Below are 6000 nucleotides of genomic sequence, written 5' to 3'. Positions count from 1 at the left end.
AGGCCTCTGGCCACCTCAGAGTACAGCCCCACACACAACTCCCTCTCAGCTCTCAGCCCTTACACCATAAACCATGAGCTCTCTGATGGTTCCAGAGAGCACCCACGTCTGCCAGCTTGGGCAGGGAGCCTGTTCCAGGAGCCCCAGGCTCAGCCATGGGGGCTGGGGAACTTTGGGGCTTTGGGGGCCAGCCCTGGTACCTGCGTCCGGCAAGGACTCTCGGCACCTGCAGCCAGGAGTTGTCCACAGACCCCGTGGGCGTGCTGATGGTGGCCGTGTTGGTGTCGCCGATGACGCTGAGCGCCTCCTTCAGCACGTAGTGCATGCGTAGCATCTCGGCGCACCGCTGTGCCTGCTCTGCTGACTCCTCCATCAGCGGGTTCTGGTCCCCACGCGAGTACAGGGACAGGACACCTGGTTGTCCTGCAGGTTCAATTTCAGGACTCCAGGTTGGACAGCAGCTCCGAGAAGATGAACTCCTTGGTCTGAGAGTGGGCAAAGGGGGAAGGAGGTTGGGACCTGATGCCTGTGCTGCCCTGGCCTCCTGCCGGGCCCTGCTGGGACCGTGTGCTGGACTTGGAGCCCTGTGCATGGCTTTTCAGACACAGCTTCTACACCGCTTAGACTCAAAGATCTGCCTCCCCACTGCCCTTTTCTCACTCAGATAGGGACACTGAGGTCCAGAGGAAAAGTCCAAGGTCACAGTTCTGGGAGTGGACCCAGGACCTATCATGCCACCAGCACACCTGTCTACTCAGTTTTTTAAATAAATTTTTTTGGAGATAGGATCTCACTCAGTCACAAGGCTGGAGTACAGTGGGCGAGATCACCGCTCACTGCAGCCTCAACCTCTTGGGCTCAAAGTGATCCTCCAATGTCAGCCTGTCGAGTAGCTGGGACTATAGGCACGTGCCACCACCAAGCCCAGCTATTTTTAAAATTTTTGTGTAGAGACCAGGTCTCACTATGTTGCCCAGGGTGGTCTGGAACTCCTGGGCTCAAGCTATCCTCCCGCCTTGGCCACCCAAAGTGCTGGGATGACAGGCATGGGTCACTGTCCTCAGTCCCATGTTACATTTCCATGACACAGCTCTGGTCTGGACCGTGCCTGCCACCCTGGACCTGGTCCCATAGGGCTGGTTAGCATCTCCCCCAGGCCAACATGGCCATCTGCACCCCCCGTGCCACAGGAGCCTCCTGCACCCATGAGGCGGTACATACACGTTGTTGATCATGACGTGCATGATGGTCTTGGGCAAGACACCAACCATGAGGTCCCACATGGTGGTGTTGACAATGGCCATGTAGGAGTCCTCCAGGTTCTGGGTGGTTTCCATTTGCCGCTCCAGCTTGAGTCCATGGAGTGCATGAAGCTGTCGGAGCCATTCTCCTCGGCTTTGCTGCCCTATCATGGAGAACACAAGGGCATCAGGGTGGCCAGGCCATGCAGCCAGGCTCCAGGAATCCCTAGGATCTCAGCCCCTCCAAGGGTACCTGGAACACTGAGGCACAGAGAGAAGCAACTGGCCTCAACATGCACCCAGCTCCCCCCATGGCTCTAGATGGTTTCAGGCCTCTGCATCTCAGGACCCCAGATTCCCCTGATTCAGTCTCGTCTTAGTTCTGACTCTAGTGCCTAGAATTTGCCTCAAGTTACCAATCCAGAAATTGGAAAAGAACATCTCCAGGTCCCTGGCTTGGAGACCTGGACAAAGTTGTTCCAGGCTGCAGATGCCTGGCAGGAGGCAAGAAAAGGGCACACTCACTTTCCCCTTGTCCTGGGAGGTCCACACACCAACATTGCCACCGCCGCTGCCGCCAGGGAACACGGCAAAGTAGACACCCACAGAGAGGAAAACGGGAAGGGTTGAGTGAACCTGGGACACTGCACCCCAACTTTAATGCTTGTGGAATTCAGTTAGCTAATATTTTGTTGAGGATTTTTGCGTCAATATTCATCAGTGATATTGGCCTGTAGTTTTCTTTTTTGGATGTATCTTTGGTTTTGGTATCAGGGTGATACTAGCCTTGTAGAAAGAGTTTGGAAGTATTCCCTCCTTCTCTAGTTTTGGAATCATTTGGATAAGCTTGGTGTTAGTTCTTTAAATGTTTGCTAGAATTCAGCAGTGAATCCTCAGGTCCCAGGCTTTTCTTTGCTGGGAGACTTTTTATTACTGCTTCAATCCCATTATTTGCTATTGGTCTGTTCAGGTTTTGGATTTCATCATGGTTTAATCTTGGTAGGCTGGATGTGTCTGGAAATTTGTCCATTTTTAGTAGGTTTTCCTATTTCTGTGCATATAGTTTGTGATGATAGCCACTAGAGATCCTTTGGGTTTTTGCAGTATCAGCAGTCATGTTTCCTTTTGTCAATGTTGTTTATCTTTTCAAAAAACCAACTTTCTTATTTTTTTGACACAGAGTCTTGCTCTGTCATCCAGGCTGGAGTGCAATGATGTAATCTCGGCTCACTGCAACCTCTGCCTCTCAGGTTCAAGCGATTCTCCTGCCTCAGCCTCCCGAGTAGCTGGGATTACAGGTGCGCACCACCACACCTGGCTAATTTTTGTATTTTTAATAGAGACGTGGTTTCACCTTGTTGATCAGGCTGGTCTTGAACTCCTGACCTCGTGAGCCACCCACCTCACCCCCACAAAGTGCTGTGATTATAGGCATGAGACACCACGCCTGGCCCACAGTTTGTTTTTACATTTTTTTACTTTTTTTTTTTTTCTTTAGAGACAGGGTCTCATTCTATTGCCCAGGCTGCAGTGCAGTGGTGCAATCATGGTTCACTCTAACCTTGAACACCTAAATTCAAGAGATCCTCCCACCTCAACCTCATGAGTAGCTGGGCCTACAAGCCTGCACCACCACACCTGGCTAATTTTTCTAGTTTTTGTATAGACATGGTTTTGCTGTGTTGCCCAGGTTGGTCTTAAACTCCTGGCCTCGAGCAATCCTCCTGCCTTGACCTCCCAAAGTGCCAGGATTACAGGCATGAGCCACCATGCCCGGCCTATATATACATTTCCTTTTCCATGTTATATAAGGTATGCTGTATGCATCCTTCTAGAATTTATTTTTTTCACTTAATAGTATATTGCTAAGATTCTTATTGTTGTTTATAGCTGGGATTTATTCTTTTTGACTGCTTGTGACATCACCAGAAGATAGAGATCCTGAGATCTCTTAAGAACTGCTGCTGGGAGTATACACTGGTATGACCTCCTTGGAAAACAAACAGTTTGACTCCATCTCATAAGGTTGAATATTCACACTCCTCCCAGCCCCGCAATTCTACTCTACATCCAAGAGAAATTCTTGTCTATATAAAACAGGGGATGTGGACAAGGAATGTTCCTAACAGCTCTGTTCATAATAGCAAAAATCTATTGCCCATCAACTGGAGAGTAGCTGACTAAATTGTGCTTTTTATTCCGTTTGATTTCCTGTAGTCTTATGATGCAAGTGGCTTTCCCATGGCTAGCTTGGGGTGGGGGATACTCTTGGCCATCGAGTCAGTGGTGGCAGTCCTGCTTAGCCCTAGGACAATCGGTGCTGCCCAAAACAAGTGTAAATAGAACAAGGTGCCCCATGGAGCCAATGCCTCGGTTCCCTGGGTGTACAGGCCTGTACCTGTACGAAACAGGCATCACACACATCAGTCTTTTCAAATGCTTCTGTCACTGGGCTAAGTCCAAAGGACACCCTCTCCCAAAACATTACAAAGTTTATTGGGGCTACCATTTATCGAGCATTTATCATGTGCTTGATCACGTACTAGTGTTGCAATTGCATGCATTATTTTATTATTTTATGTATTGACTTATCCATTTATTTGAGATAGGGTCTCTCTCTTTTGCCCGGGCTGGAGTGCAGTGGCGTGATCACGGCTCACTGCAGCCTGAAACTCCTGGCCTCAAGGTCTCACCTCAGCCTCCCGAGTAACTGGGACTAGAGGAGTAAGCCACCAAGTCCAGCTAATTTTTTAAAAAACATTTTCACAGAAATGAGGTCTGGCTTTGTTGCCCAGGCTAGTGTCGAACTCCTGGCTTCAAGCGATCCTCCCCCTTCAGCCTTATTGTTGCATTTTATCTTCACCATCATGCTGTAAGAGTGCCTGGTGGTAGGTGCTCCAAACAGTAGCCGTGTAGCAACCTCCACTCATAGGTGACAACGAGACTCAGTGTAGTCAAGCCACTTCTCAGAGGTCACACAGCTGGAGGGTGGCTGAGCCAGGATGAAGACCTGGGACTCTAAAGCTGGTGCGCCAGTAAATGAGAAAATCTCTGGGGATTCAGGATAGCTTCCTCCCCATAAGTCTTTCTCCAAAGGTTCGAAAAACAATGATGAATCTATCTTTCATAAAGCAAACAAAACTAGCAGCCCCTTCATTTTGGGGGGTTGTGGGGGATAAAGGTTAGCTAAGCTTCAGGGCATCCCTTTTTCTTTTGGTATGTTTTTGAAATGGAGTCTCGTTCTGTCTCCCAGGCTGGAGTGCAGTGGTGCGATTTTGGCTCACTGCAAGTTCCACCTCCGGGGTTCACGCCATTCTCCCACCTCCCACCTGAATATCTGGGACTACAGGTGCCTGCCATCATGCCTGGCTAATTTTTTTGTACTTTTAGTAGAGACAGGGTTTCACCGTGTTAGCCAGGATGGTCTCGATCTACTGACCTCATGATCCGCCTGCCTCGGCTTGCCAAAGTGCTGGGATTACAGGCGTGGGCCACAGTGCCCAGCCCAGGGCATCCCATTTTAATCCTATATATTCATAAGGCACCTGCCAGCACCGCACCCCAAACCTAAAGAACCATGCACAGCTGTCTCTGTGGGGCATGGTGTGTCCCTGGATGTAAAGATTTTCCAATGTGTGCTTACAGGCCAGTGGCATCATCCTCAGTCACAGGTTAAAGGGCAGCTAGGCCTGGCCTGCTAGGCACCACCGTGAGAATCTGCTGAGCTTTTCAACTAGTTTATCTGTTGTTTGCAGTGAAAGATGCCCTGAAAAAGAAGGGGTGTGGGTGGGAAGAGTTCTGATTTGAGGTCCCCTGATCCAGGCAGGATCTCCTTCCCCAGTCGCAGGAATCAGGAGACTCCATCTGTAAACACAGGCTCAAGCTATGTCCCCCAGCCCCCTCTTTCAACCAGGTGCCACCCTCTGCTTCTCTTCCATAGACAGCCTAGAGCTGCCACATTCCCTTAGGATCTGTGCCCTCGGGCCTGGCTTAATTTTTTCCTCTCCAAAGAGCCATCTGTAGGGCCAGAGGCCGGCAAAGCCTAACTCATTACTGGATGCCGGTTCCTTTGCCTGACTTTCAGTGACTCCTACCTTACCCTGGGGGTTTATGTTTCTTGTCTCAGCACTAACATTTCTCATTCCTCCACAAGTTGAATTGCTCACTCCAGTGCTCCTCTTGACACAGTTAACTCTAGGCACATGGTTGGTGGTAGGAAAAAAAAAAAAGCATTACGTCAATTTCATTGATCAACAAAAGTGCTGGCTCCATGGCAAAGTCAACTTGATAGTGCCTGGGCCTCTGAGTTCAAAAGCCTTCTAGACAAAGGGCTCTGAGCTGAAACATGAGCATGCACACAAATGCCTCCCCCAGGTCTGATGAGATAATTTGGATACTTGATTGTTATCCCTGAGCATTCTCTTGCCTCATTAATGCACGTGTAGCCAACACAATAATAATCATAGCTAATAACTGCTAAAGCTGAGGACTTTCCTTAGGCAGTGGCTTTAAAAACTTTAATTTCTATTTTTCAGATCAAGTAACTTAGACTTACTGTCACATTTGGGATTAAGTTAAAAAAAATAGAAACTGAGGCTTAAAGCTGTCAAGTATTTCACAGCCAGCAAGTGGCTAAGTTGGAACTTGAACCCAGGCAGTCTACCCCTGGGATCCTATGCCCTTACCCATTATCCAGTGTTGGCTACACAAAACGAAAGAGTACACGTTTTCAACTATAAATGGGTGACATATTTTTCCT

General features: G+C 49.0%; 1 pseudogene; it reads right to left on the bottom strand.

Annotated features, from left to right (window-relative positions):
• Positions 1-5672, bottom strand: part of LOC115897537 — a 6692-nt pseudogene extending 1020 nt beyond the window's left edge.
• Positions 5673-6000: the final 328 nt, after the last annotated feature.

Source organism: Rhinopithecus roxellana, chromosome 5 (assembly GCF_007565055.1).
Source record: "Rhinopithecus roxellana isolate Shanxi Qingling chromosome 5, ASM756505v1, whole genome shotgun sequence".
NCBI classification, from domain to species: Eukaryota; Metazoa; Chordata; class Mammalia; order Primates; family Cercopithecidae; genus Rhinopithecus; species Rhinopithecus roxellana.
Note: the sequence above shows the minus strand (reverse complement) of the source record. Positions and strands in the feature narration are given on the sequence as shown.